This window comes from Euprymna scolopes, chromosome 5 (genome assembly GCF_053919585.1).
Source record: "Euprymna scolopes isolate OS-2025 chromosome 5, ASM5391958v1, whole genome shotgun sequence".
NCBI lineage: Eukaryota > Metazoa > Mollusca > Cephalopoda > Sepiida > Sepiolidae > Euprymna > Euprymna scolopes.
Window position 1 is genome coordinate 1722626 of NC_136486.1, and position 14875 is coordinate 1737500.

The 14875-nt window shown below is 35.2% G+C and overlaps 1 protein-coding gene across 3 annotated transcripts in view; it reads left to right on the forward strand.

Moving 5' to 3' along the window:
• Positions 1-12174: 12174 nt before the first annotated feature.
• The window catches only part of LOC145276684 (uncharacterized), a 262149-nt gene continuing 259448 nt past the window's right edge, over positions 12175-14875 (forward strand). For 2 of the 3 annotated variants that reach the window (XM_080127862.1, XM_080127864.1), the window contains exon 1: positions 12175-12316. The gene's annotated coding sequence lies outside the window, so the exon portion shown is untranslated. Of the gene's footprint in view, positions 12322-14875 lie in introns of all 3 variants that reach the window. The other variant, XM_080127863.1, reaches the window with a different exon arrangement.

Here is a 14875-nt window from a genome sequence, read left to right on the forward strand (position 1 = left end):
GTTCGGACAACCCATATTTATAAAACTCATTTATGCTTTTGCCTCTGATGACTTTTTAGTCCAGCAACGGACTTGCAAACAAGGCCACAAATAGAACATGAATGTGGATTTAACGCTGCAGATATTGGTGCGGCTGCTAGTCATTTTGCTCTTACTCTGTTTTCTTTCAGTTGCCTTAAGCTTTCAGATTGAAACCTCTGGAGACCTTCAAAACACCTTGATCTCCATCCTTTTCGGTCATTCACCTCATCTTCAAGACTCCTGTATGGTATGTTCACTGCAGACAAGTTACTCTTCAACTTGTCCTTGTACCTAAGCCAAGGACGTCCGACAATTCTTTTACCACCCTCAAATTGACTGTACATCGCAATTTTTGGAATTCTGTCAGCGGGCATCCTCAATACATGACCAGCCCACCGCAATTGCGATTGAATAAGGAATGATTCAATGCCAGATATTTTGCATTTTGTGAATAATTCGGCATTTGATACCTTGTTGCGGAGGCTAAGACCACATATGGAGCGTAGACAGCTTTTGTGGAAAACGTCCAGCTGATTAATGTGATGTCTGTATGGGGTCCATGACTCAGATCCATAAAGAAGAATGGAAAAAACAACAGCACGGTAGACAAGGATTTTTGTGTCGAATACCCCTTTCGTTCCACAAGCGATTGCGAAGATTTCCAAAGGCAGAAGTGGCCTTAGCAATCCTGTTGACAATTTCATAATCAGGAGAACCGCCCTGGTTCACCTTGCTGCCAAGGTAAGGAAAGGAATTGACATAATTGATATCATGACCGTCGACTTTCAGCTTGCGCGCAGGAAATCTATACTCTGGTGGATTTTGCTTTACGCCTTCAACTTGTTTTGGGGTAGGGTGTGACTGATGCACTATCTCAGTCTTCCTTATGCCAATTATCAGGCCAATGGCTTTGCACGCGGCTGAAAATCGATCAAGAAGAACCTGGGCTTCTTCAAAGGATGTGGCTACCAGTGCGGCATCGTAAGCGAAGAGCAAGTCGCGAATAATTTCGGTGCGAAGAAGAGTCTTGGCCTTAAACCGTTGAAGGTTAAATAAGCCACCGGATGACCGAAATTGAAACTTGACACCAGTGTCCAAATCATCAAATGCATGTTTCAGCATTAGTGAAAAGAAGAGCGCAAAGAGGACTGGCGCCATTACACATCCCTGTTTGGTCCCATTCGTAACATCAAATGGATCAGACATCATACCATCTGAGATAACATTGGCCTTCATCCCCTCGTGAAAGGAAATGATCACGTTCAGCATGTTTTCTGGAATACCAAGCCTTCTTAAAACTTGCCAAAGAGCATCGCGATTCACAGTGTCGAAGGCTTTCGTCAGGTCAACAAACACCATATACAATTCCAGATTTTTCTCACGGACTTTTTCTGCCACCTGACGTAAGGAAAATATCATGTCAATGGTGCCGCGACCCGACCGAAAACCACACTGGGACTCTGGATACACCTTATCAACGAGACGCTTTATGATTCGGTTTAGAATGAGCCTAGCCAGAATCTTTCCTGCAATTGAAAGCAGAGATATCCCCCGATAGTTGTCACAAACATTCTTGACTCCCTTATTTTTGTAGAGATGTTTGATGCAGGCATCTTTGTAGTGCTGTGGAACTTGGCCTGCTTTCCATATCTTTACAAAGAGAGCATATATATATATATATATATTGAGTATATTTAGGCAGCATATTCTCCTTTAAGCATATATTGTTAAACAGCACAGCATTTTCTTGTTTGAAAATTTTCCGTTTTATTTTTTCCAGTTTTCGAATAATCCTTCTTGTGTTATATGTAAAATGGTGACTTTTATATAACCAGCCTGGAGATGGCGGAAACGCCGAAAGCGCTCGCAGACTACGGAACACTTTTACACCATTTTACATATAACACAAGAAGGATTATTCGAAAACTGGAAAAAATAAAACGGAAAATTGTCAAACAAGAAAATGCTGTGCTGTTTAACAATATATATATATATATATATATATATATATATATATATATATATATATATATATATATATAAATGAACACTTAAAATTAAGATGTTTAAAATTCAACGTTATTTCAAGCGGTTAATGGTAGCCGAATGGATTAGGTCTCCGCTAATCGAGCCAGAGATGTCTCGTGATACGGGGTTCGAACGTTCGACTGGTAGTAATCGTGACACCCTGCACTGAAGATTCCCGAAAGGATGAAACACTAGTGTCTGTAGGTATTTAATTATTATAGTAAAAAATAATTATATATATATATATATATATATATATATAATCAGAAAGCATCAGTACCGTCGATGTCAAATCCAGCCTAAAGGGTACCAGTCTCTGATCGCCTCTGCCGAACTCTTTTCATCCTCTGTTTATATGGCGTGCATGTAATTCTGTGTGGTTTATAATCCTTGATGTCATAATTATTTTTAATATTTTATTCACCTTCGTTTTATTTTTTTTTTTTCTTGGAATTTTGCCGATATAAGTGTAGTGAATGAAATATATTTATCTTTTTATTTCCTTAATCGATAAAATTAATAAGATTTGTTCTAGACAGCCCTTTAATTAAAAACATCCGGTTTCGGAGAAGCAGTTTAAAAATCTCCCAAAATTAAAAAAAATTAAATAATTCAAAAATAAAAACTACTTTTCAATGAAAAATTTTTATAATTATAACTAAATATATAAAATAGATAAAAATCAAGATTGAAAATAAATTCATTAAACCAAATCCCTCCAAAGATATATTCTATAGACATGGAATAATTTGATAATTTAAGTATATCAATCATAATTTTGGAGAAAAAAAATGAAATTAAAAGAATAGATTTTTAAATTTACTTAAAAAACGTTGAACTTAATAATTGTAGAATGTGTGAGAAAAATAAATCTCGTAAAAGTAATATATTTTACAAACTTTGTTAAAACTCCTTTATCTATTTATGTCTGCTATCAATTCGTTTATTTCGCCTTGTATGATGAAGATTGTATCTTTATTTAATTTTAAACTATTTTTATGTAATATCTCTCTATCAACTGGTTCTCCCATTTTTTTAAATTGCCTGTCTTATGTGGACACATGCCTGTAACATATCGCTCCATTTCTTTCAACAAATTTTACTAGGATCGTAAATAGCACTTATTATTTAATATTTCTTCGCTTTGATAAGGGAACATTATTTTCATGCTAGTGATTTCAATTGCTTTATTTCGATCTATTTCTATTTTATGACGAAAGGTGTCCCCTTTAACTTTTACCCTTTGTCAGATTCGGTTGCTAACGCCGTGTTTGTTCTTATTCTCTATATTTATTCTTCTGTTTGCATATAATACCTCATTTTTCATAACTTTTTAACCGGATCCATATTCCGACGAACGCTTCAAAGAAACTGACTTCGCTTCGTCTGAATTTACTTTCTTTTTAAAGTTGTTTGTGTTGTAGTCTGTAGCTTTGGTAGACGCTATTTTCAATGACAATTTTATTTTTGATTTATTAATTTTTTTACACAGTAATCACCACTTATCAAGGCCCGGAAGCTACTCAGGGATAAGGGTTATTGTAAGTACATTACGTTAGTGTGGAGATTTGATGAAGTGTTGACTTAAGGGGGCGATTCATTAGGAATTTGTTAACATTGGACTTGAACACATTCAAGTTGTAGTCAGGTGGGAAGCAGGCAGACGGAACAGAGTTCCACAGGCGTGCAGTTCTAAGAAAGAAGCTTTGTTCATGGAATCCACGTTTTGATTTAGGCACAGATATAGAGTGGGGGAAATTTTTCACAGTGGATTCAGCTAGACGGGTGTTTTTCGTGAAAGATTGGCGAGGGGGGACCAGAGATTGGAGTTCAGACGAGCACCTGCCATGGAAATAACGATAAAACAAGGATAGGCTTGCAACGTCTATTCTGTAGGAGAGAGGTTGCAGGGTAGAGAAAAGGGCATCCCCCACTAAGCCACGAAGTCTATTTTTGTACTCTGTCAAGGCAGGATAGGCTGTTTTTAGCAGCTCCTGCCCAGATATGGCAGCAGTATTCCATCCTTGGACGTACTTGGTTTTTATATAGATAGAGAATTGCATCAGTAGTGAGATATCTTCTGGAGCGGTAGAAGGATTCCACCATCTTTCCAGCGACCTTGGCAACAGACTTGATGTACGTGTTCCATTTCAGATCAGGAGTAAAGGTCAAATCCAGAAGCTTGTCAAAACACGGGGCCTCACCCAGACGAGAGCCATCCATCACAATTGATGCCAGATGGGGATCAGAGCGTTGATGATGTAAGGATAGGAGTTTGGTTTTAGATGCATTAAAGGTAACCAGCCACATCTTCCCCCACTGTGTTTTTGTGTATTTTTCCCAAGAAGCACATTAACAATTGATATAAATTATGTATAAAAGTTATGATTTTAACGAAGAAATAAAAATGAAAATTACACACACACACACACACGCACACACACACGCACACACACACGCACACACACACACACACACACACACACACACACATATATATATATAGTCATGCATATAAAAGGATATAAAATAATGGAAATAAATTAATCATAGGAGAATAGAAGTGTCATGAGTTAATAAGCGTTAACTAAACCATAAACAACTTTTCATAAATGAGAAATTTGCTACAAAACATTTTTATAGAAGAGATAAGATCATAAAAGTTACTTTTAGTCATGAAAAAGTTAATGTATGTAAACATGTGTTTAAGTAACGAACAGTGATTGGATAATAACGAGTCTAAACATTCATAATGTGAATAATCTGCGTAAGAAATTTACCTTAGTATTTGGCTGCGTGCCATTGTCTATGAATGTGCGTTGGTTTACCTTGTTCTGTTACTATGTGTGTATATAGATGTGTGTAGCGGACTGTTTCTGTTCATCTGACTGTTGGTAGTGTATAAAAATGTTTGCGACATGTAAATGTTGATGAGAATACACTTCATGTTTAATGATTTATGGTTCAAGACCTCAAGTCTTGCCAACGGAGTCTAACGACGGAACGCAGAGCATACATATGGAATATCTCCAATTTTTAAATGTGTTTACGGTACAGCGTCTAATTCTCATATCCATAGAGGACGGAAGGGAGGACTACTGCATTTTATATGTTGAGCTGATTGAGCACTTTTTTCGGAGTTTTGCTAAAGTTTGGCTGGCTTTTTTGATCAGTGCATCGATTTCCCTGTCCATGGACCAGTTAGAAGTGAAGTTGCTTCAAAAACATTGGAAGTGTTCCACATTGTGAGTGTTGTATCGTGGTTTGTGAATTTGTTTCTGATGCCGATTTACAAAGCATTTCAATTTTATTACGACTAATTGTTAGACCAAATAGATTAGAGTCGTCTGAAAATGGGTTTAGTATCAGTTGCTGATGAAATTCAGCATTCATCACTTTGGCAAAGTCGTCGACAAAGGGAACTTTTTGTGTGAGGGCTAGAAGGCTCTTAGCATTGAGTGGGTACAAGTTAAAAAGGAGTCCATCTAGACGGTAGAGAATGTGGACTTATCGATCGCGGTCTTTCACTGGTGAAGGTGCTGCAGCATACTAATCTCTAAATCTCAGACCCTATAAAGTTATGGAGAACTAATCCTGCCATGCGACCATGGAGGAGCTTAATCATTGAAATAAATTTTGGGGGACATCCAATGCGTCCAAGCACAGCCCACAGAGATTCCCTGCTCACTGTGTCAAAAGATTTAATAACATGTTTTGCACTATATTCTTATATAGAAGTTTTCTTATGGCAAAATCATATAGATGGTGCTTTTCCCTGATCTAAAACCACAATGTGCCTTTGGCAAATTTCTTTCGTGACTTTGGCGAATATTTTCCTAACGATAGAAAGAAGTAATATACATTTGTAGTTTCCGTAATCAATTCTGCTACCCTTTTCCATATACAGAGAGACGATAAAAGCATCTGGAAATGTCTTCTCAATTATTAAATCATTTCTCTCTGATAGCTTCATAAGTGTAGTGGTTGATGGGCAGAAATCAGAAGCTCTTAGTATTAATGCTGGAGTCCCTCAGGGGTCCATCCTGGACCCAACTCTCTTCCAAATCATATCCTTACATCATTCGTAGACATTTATGATGATGATACTACTATATATGGTAGCACATCTAATACCGTAAACGACCAAGTTTTCTCTGATTGTCGCTCCTCTGATCTTAAGCGGTACAATGGGGAAAGAGGTGGCTTGTTATGTGTTAATGCATCTAAAACCAAGCTTTTATCTTTACATCATCAACGCTCTGACCCCCATCTGGCATCAATTGAAATGAATGGCTCTCGTCTTGGGGAGGCTTCATGTTTTGACCAGCTTCTGGGCTTGACCTTTACTCCTGATCTTAAATAGAACACATACATTAAATCCGTTGCCAAGGCCGCTAGAAAAATGGTGGGATCCTTCTATCGATCCAGTAGATATCTCACTGCTGATGTAATTCTCTATAAGAGCCAGGTACGTCCTAGGATGGAGTACTCTTGCTACATTTGGGCAGGAGCTGCTAGAAAGGATTTATCCTGCATTGATAGAGTTCAAAATAGACTTCGTAGCCTCGTAGGAGATGTCATTTTCTCTTACCTACAACCTCTTTCTCATAGAAGAGACGTTGCGAGTTTGTCTCTACTTTATCGTTATTTTCATGGCAAGCGCTCGGCTGAGCGCCAATCCATGGTGCCCCCTCGCCAAACTTTCACAAGAAACACCCGTCTAGCAGAAAACACTATCAATAATTTCACCCACTCTTTATCTGTGCCTAAACCTAAACGTAGATTCCATGATCAAAGCTTCTTTCTTAGAACTGCACGCCTATGGAATTGTCTTCCATTTTCCTGCTATCCAGCTGACTACAATATGGTTGTCTTCAAGTCTAAAGTAAACAAGTTTTTGATGAGTCGTTCCATATGAGTTAACAAATTTACCGAATCTCTATTACTAACGATTACTCTATTGTCCAATTGACTACTGTACACTCTTTAACCCTTATCCTCGAGTGGCGTCTTGGCCTTGATAAGTGGTGCCGCCTATGTAAAAAAACGAAGATAATCTCGAAAGTCGCATTGCATCTTCTCCTCCTCCTCCTCCTCCTCCCAGATTATTTGCAGTATATCATGAAAGGCTTGTAATGCGTCTGTTCTTCCCAGCTGCTTTGTCTGAGTTCGATTGATTGCTTTATTGATTTCTGCCATTGTTGGCGGCTTAGCAAAGGTATCTTGTGTTGGTTGCTGATGGATTTGATTAAGTGTCTCAGTATTGACGAAATATGGCTATTGAGCAGATTACTAAAGTATTTTTGCCAGCGTGTACTCAATCCTTCTTGGTTTTGATCAGAGCTGAGCCATCAGAAAATAGTAAGAGAGAGCATACCGCAGTTGAGAATCCAAAGCTTGTTATTAATGAATCAAACATTTTCTTTTTGTGTGTCAGCATAGTGTTAAACGTCAGATATCTTTTCCTTGCATCAGTTGTCTTGCATTTTATATAGATCGGATTGACCACCAGCTTTTTTGAAAACTTCGCGCTCCAATTAAAAATAAACGATCATTCTGCCATTCAATATATGTTTGAGGGTTCTTGAAGTTTATCATTAAACTGCTGCTGGAACTATAGAACTTAGCTGTTAACCGGGTAATGTTGCATTCTGTTTGCAATATAAATTCTAGTATAAAATATACCATATTCAATTTATATTTTATTATATATTAACAACACGGTTTCTTTTCATTTATGTCATCTAACTAGTTTAAACCTAAGGATGTTGTATGATGAGAGTATTGGATATGTTTTTGCAAGTTGATGAATTATATTACTGTTTTATATATTGATATAGTTTTTTTCTGTTTTTCTAATCTGATGTAATTGTGTGTTTATGTAATATATGTGTAGCAATGCATCTAATATTTGTTTATTGTTTCTATTCCATAGGTTTGTGTGGACGTAATTTAACTATTTAACTCATTACAGCTTAGTCATAGGGTTTAGTTGTTTTCTTAGCACAACACTTTAATGAGATATATTTTTTTTGATGAGCCATGGGCCACCTACTAAGGTCGAACAGAGTTGATACAAATCCAAGTTCAGCGTAAGAGTGGCGACATTGGCTGAAAATATTTCAGAACTTCTTCCAGAGTGTGATACAGAATAACACCATCCTAGATGTAGCAGTATCGAGTGTTGATAAACTTGGTGTCCTTATCAACTCTATAGCAAACCCCATTCTTCCCTATGTTTTACTTCTACTTGTGCAGCTGTCATTGCTCAAATACAGCATGCGTACTGCAGATTTAACCGACATAAGTCCAGTTCAAACAGACAGAAGTTGATAGAAGCTAGAAGTAATTGTAAGAACGAAATAGCGACAGCTAAGGCAGAATATACCGAAATCACAAGAAAACGCATCGAAACACAGAAATTAGGAACCTGTGATTTTTGGAAAATCTACAACAGTATAGTAAATAATGGGCACTCACCAATTACCCCACTATCCAACAATCATGAAGTTGTTTGCACAGCAACCGAAAAAGCTAACATTGGACCCGTAAACCACCCTCCCTGACTTTCCTTTGCGGACTGACGCCACAATAGATGATCTGAAAATCACTCCTTCTCAAGTGCATGATATAATAAAAAACCTAGCCACCTCAAAAGCAAGTGGCCCCGATCTCATCCCGGCTGGTCCATTAAAAAATAATCTGTTGGGATTGCTCCAGTTTTCTTCAAATTTTTCAACAAATGCCTTAACGAATCTTGCTTTCCTGGTTGCTGACAAACTGCTTCTATGGTACTAGTTTACAAGAATTCTGGCGAAAGAACTAACCCATTAAATTATCTCCCCATTAGCCTCCTCCCACTTTTCGCCAAAAATATTTGAATCCATAATTAACCGAGAATATTTGAATCCATAATTAACCAAGCTCTAGTCCATCATCTTACAGCTGCTAGATTTCTAACCGACTAACACTATGGATTTAGGCAGGCCCGTTCTACAGTAGATATCCTAACTGTAATCTATGAACGTATGTACCATACATTAGACAAAGCAGGGGAGTGTAGAGCGGAAGCCTTAGGTATATCTAAGGCTTTTGACAGGGTTTGGTACGATGGTCTTCTAAAAAAAAATTAGACCATACGGCATCACTGGATGAGCACAACATAATTAAATCCTTGTTAAATAAGAGAAGAATCCAGGTTGTTCTCGGCGGTCGTACATCTAAACAATATGATATAAATGCGGGAATACATCAGGGATCTATTTTTGGGCCTTCATTATTCTTAATATTACCTTTATTATTCCTAATATTCATAAATGACATCCCTGATAAAATTGTCTCTGAGATGGGTATATTTGTTGATGACACCACGCTCTATAACAGGCACGAGAGAAAAACAAATGAACACATTTCTAAGGCAATGGCGGAAACACTAGAGAAAGACCTCCAATCTGCAGTGGAATGGGGACAAAAATGGACGGTCACAATTCAATGCTGCCAAGACTAAATTACAAGAAACCTTTTCAACCATCAAGAGCAATGGCTAAAGATTTATATTTATCGGCCATCCTGAAGTAGGTGTTAGTAATTCAGAGGTTGTATACTGCACATATGCTGCGGAGTAGCAGTTGCCATTGTTCTTTCCGACTCATTACCTTCAGAGAACTTCTGCATTTGCTCGTCTTGACGTATCACTTTTATCCAGTAGGGTTAGGCATTCCGTGCTCCCAAGATGAGCACATTTTCATCGTCTGTGTCTGAGTACACATGGGCTCGGAAACAGCTTGGCCGATTTTTTGGAAAGTTCACGCGAAATGTATTAGGGAGTGTTGTTACGTAGGTTTTGTATCGGAATGTTTCTAATAAGTATCGAAAATTGATAATCGAAAAAATTCGATTAAAGAAGGGAGTCCGTTTTTGACTAACGTAAACACTTTTATGCAACCTAATATCAAAAGTGATTTTAAGAAGTTTTATTACCGCACAAGAGAAAGGTACAGCCTATAAAATCAACTGTATATTCTTTTTATAAGATAGGGGCGCGTTCGAAATGAATGAATCCTTTCAGAGCACAATTGAAAACTGATACTTGATTTTTGTGCGTTTAACTTTAATTCAAATGATTTTGTGAAAAAAAATCCTAAAATCAATCGTTGGTTCTTTGATAAGACAGGGGCGCGTTCCAAATAAATGTTTCTGTTTAGAACACGATTCAACCATGATACTTGACTTTTTGCGTTTTAAACTTTAATGAAGCCATTATTTACTGATAATTTTGCAAAATTAATAGTAGATTCTCTACAGTTCAATGTAGACTACAATGTATTGTGGATTAAGTCACTGTAAGGAGGCATGTGAAGCTTCCTCCCTGGCACACTGCAGTGGGTCCCTAACTAGAGCAGAGAAACAATCGATTTGATTAAAAGAAATATGCGCTTTCACCGATTTCGATGACAAATATATGGGCGGGTGGAACATTTGTGGATCATCATTCAACCTCGGGCAACTTTGTATATATATATATATATATATATATATATATATATATATATATATATATATATATATATATAGTAAGTTATAAAATGTATATGGCGATTAAGCTACACTAAATATTCCGCGTTTCATCTACTCTAGGACTCTTCAGGCTTAATCGCGAATTCTGTGGTTGTTTGTCGTTTTTATATGCGCATCTTCTATTGAGATTTTAGTTAGCCAATCAGCTTTCTAGTATCCACCGCGCCCTTCCTATCAGCCAATGAGCATGCATTTATCGGACAAAGGCCTATTTGACCTCTGGTTGACCTGTTGCTTTGTGTGTGCTCTATTTAGTCTGGATATTTAGTTTCTTGATCTGTTTTGTGAGTAAATTAAGTAGTTATATATATATATATATATATATATATATATATATATATATATATATATATATATATATATATATTTAAAATGAAATACGTACGATTTGAAGCCAAATTACAACGCAAAAAAAGTATTACTTGTTTAAAATTTTTATATTTCGGAGTTATACTCCTTCCTCAGTATTTAAGTTTCTTTTCTTTTTGTCGTCGCCAGAATTTTAAATTGAAGAAAAAGTGAATGAAGTGTCCGTGTGATGTTATCTGCAATATTGTTTTTTAAATGCCAAAGAATGAGTCTGGTAACATGATCTGAATATCAGGGTGGTAATACTTGTTTATTTATTTGTTTTTTTTTGTATGTTGTAATTGTGTTTCAAACGTATTTTATACGTATCTCATTTTAAATTTCAAATTCAGTCAACGCTTCTAACACGGAAAAAATAAAACTACCCTGAAATTGCGTTGCCAAACGCATTCTTCCGGCATTTAAAAAAGAAAACATTGCAGGTAACATCGCGCAGACACTTTATTCACTTTTTCTTCAATTTAACATCATCGCGAGGAAAAAAACAAAACAAAATAAAACTTAAATACTGACGAAAAAATATATCTCCGAAATATATGTATATATATATATATATATATATATATATATATATATATATATGAATTTTAAACAAGTAATACTTGTTAATTTTTTTTTTTGCGTTGTAATTTGGCTTTAAACGTATTTTATACGTATTTCATTTATGTTTTAAAGCAATACATTAAATAAGTTACCATTCAGGTAATAAAGCAGCGACAAATATGATTTTCATATGATTTTTTTTTTAATGTGCAAAAAAAAAAAAAAATAATCCAAAATGTTAAACAGAAAGTTAGAGTCGCAATCCAACGCCAGGTAAGTTGATTAATAATTTGAATTTGTTGTGTTCATTAATATTTTTGCTATCGGACGCACCCGGCGTTTATTGGGAATGAAAGAGGATTTCTCTGGAATTCTGTTAGTACCATTCGCGTCATGTTATTAATCGTCAGTTTTATTTTTTCATCTTTATATTTTATCATTTTATAACATCATCTTGTCTAGTCGTAGTCGCGTTAGTGTTAGAGTGCGTATGCGTGTGACTGTGTGACTCTGTGTGTGTGAGTGTGTGAGTGTGTGTGTGTATGAGTGTGTATGTGTATGTGTATGATCTAAGTTACTTCCGCGATTCTAGCTGAACTAGAAAATTCAGGTAGACGTTTGCTCTGAAACGACTTTGAACATTTTCATTTTGTGCATCGAAGGGTGAACTTCGTTTTTACTCACCAATTTAAACAGCAACGAACATTTTTATTATTGAAACATTTTTCTTTTTAATGCGTGCAAGAAATTGACTAAAAATCGAGGACAACATTCCAACGTAAGGTTAGCTTTTTAATAATTTGAACATTTTTTTTTTCTGATTTTTTTTAAAAATGAGGCTTAATAATTTTTATTATGATCATTTTGTTTGCTGTTCTTATCTTGAATGTTATTCTAACAAGGTTTCAGCCGATGTAACCTCCAAACTTATTCAGATGTAACTTGTCGAACTCGGTATACTCTCTGTTGAACTCGGGAATGTGCATGGAATTTCGAACGGAAATCCCTTATCTAATCCACGCAATGTTCTCGTTACGTCAACCATGACGGGGTAAAAGTCTTGAATAATTCGCAATTGTATTGTTAGCATCACACGTACTGAGATTTGAAGCTTCCTCAGAAGTGTGTCAGTTAGAACTGAATTTAACTTAGTACTTTATCCGTTACGCCACCGGTCCTTGTAGGTAATTCAATTATGAAATTTGCCACCAAGTTCGTTTATAAATGTACAATTTTTAAATGTACAATTTTTAGATGTATGATTTTTAGATGTACAATTTTTAAGTGTACAATTTATAGATGTACAATTTTTAGATGTATAATTTTTAGATGTATAATTTTTAGATGTACAATTTTTAAGTGTACAATTTATAGATGTACAATTTTTCTGATTATCTCTAGAGGTCACTACATACTACCATATATTTTACTTTTCATTTAATTATTTTTTTATTGGACACACTTGGAATTTCTTGGGAATTATATGGAATATCCATGTGAATTTTGTGTTTGCACTCTTAATTCTATGTTAATTCCATGTTTAGTCCTTTTCTCCCAATTTTATTTTTTAAATATGACGCTTGTATACGGATAGAATACAGCGGTAATTTTTAAAATATATCCTTTTAAGAAAAAACAATATCATTTACATAATTGCTTTCTCGAAAATAGTAATCAATCCAAATATTACGAAATTTAATCAAGTAGAACATCTGCTATTTAACTTTTTAAAAATGCATAGATATTATAGTAAGAATAAATGACCGACATTAACGTCACATGAATTTCGAGAAAAAACAAGGGAGATAATTCAGTTCCTCCAATTTTCGAATATATTCTTATTATCATTATAAAAAAACTGCGAATATATACAATTTTCCGTTAAGATTACGTTTACACATAAAATTTATCTACTAGATCAAATATATTTTTTGGGATTTTTTGATATTTTCGTGATAGCAATTACGTAATTGATACGATTGTTACTTAAAAAGACATATTTACGGTTAGACTACAGCAATAATATTTTAATATATTTTCTTCTTCAGCAAAAACAACATTATTTACGTAATTGTCATCTGAAAAATAGCAAGATATAAAAATTTTAATTTGATAAAGTAGAACATCTGCTATGAGTTTTTAAAAAATGCATAGATATCATTCATCTATTTCATTTAATTTCTATTTCATCTAATTCATAGATATGGCCGACATTGTCGCGTCAACCTCGAAAAAAAAGGGAGATAATTCAATTTCCACAGTTTTCGGCCATATAATAATAATATATATATATATGTATAAATACAACAGCGAAATGTACAATTTTCCGTAAAAAAAGAATTAGGTACTAATCATGCGACCGATTTTAACTCGTATCACCATACTTAATATTCCGTTTAGATAAAATGTATATGTAGGTGAACAACGTTGTAAACATTCCTGTCAGTGGAAGTTGCACTCTTATTATGATAGAGGTCAACTAGGGTCAGCCATCCGGTTTTAAATAAAACGGTCCTGGCGACCTATACTCTTAAAATAAAAACAGATAAAGTTAAATTATATTTATTTAGTTACTAAATATCGTGAAGATAGGTAGCCGGGACCATTTTTTATTGAGGTCGGATGGCTGACCCTAGTTGGTCTTTATCATGACAACAGAGACACTTCCAGATGTTGGAAGGTTTACAACATTGTCCACCTATTTTTGACTCACCCTTTTGTATCTATTAGCAATACTTATTGAATGGATACAATTATTTATATGGAAGCACATTTTTACCTAAATGCGAATTGAAAATGCGCTTTCATATAAATAATTGAATTAATTCAATAAGTATCGCTAACAAAAAGAAACAAAACAACATCTACGTAAAAATGCGATAAATTAGTAGTCCTGCGAGATAGCTCAGTGGAAGGGGCTTAGGCATCTTATCACGGGTCCCGATTTCGATCTCAGTAGATTCAGCATTTCTGATGAGTTGTAGACGACGAAACACTTGTCAGTGGATAATTATATCTTAAATATATATACATATATGTGTGTGTGTGCGCGCGTGTGTGTGCGTGTGTGTGTGTGTTTGTGTGAGTGTATGAAACAGACATACAGATAGATGTGTGTGTGTGAGAGAGAGAGAGAGAAATCAATTAAGCTACACCGAATTTTCCGTGCTACATCTCCGTAAGGGCTTATCATATATATATATATATATATATATATATATATATATATATATATATATATATATATATATATATATATATACTTATATGTAATTATACTGAGTTCGTGAAATTCAGTAAATTTTCATATACCAATGGGTTTTAAGCCAAAAATGGT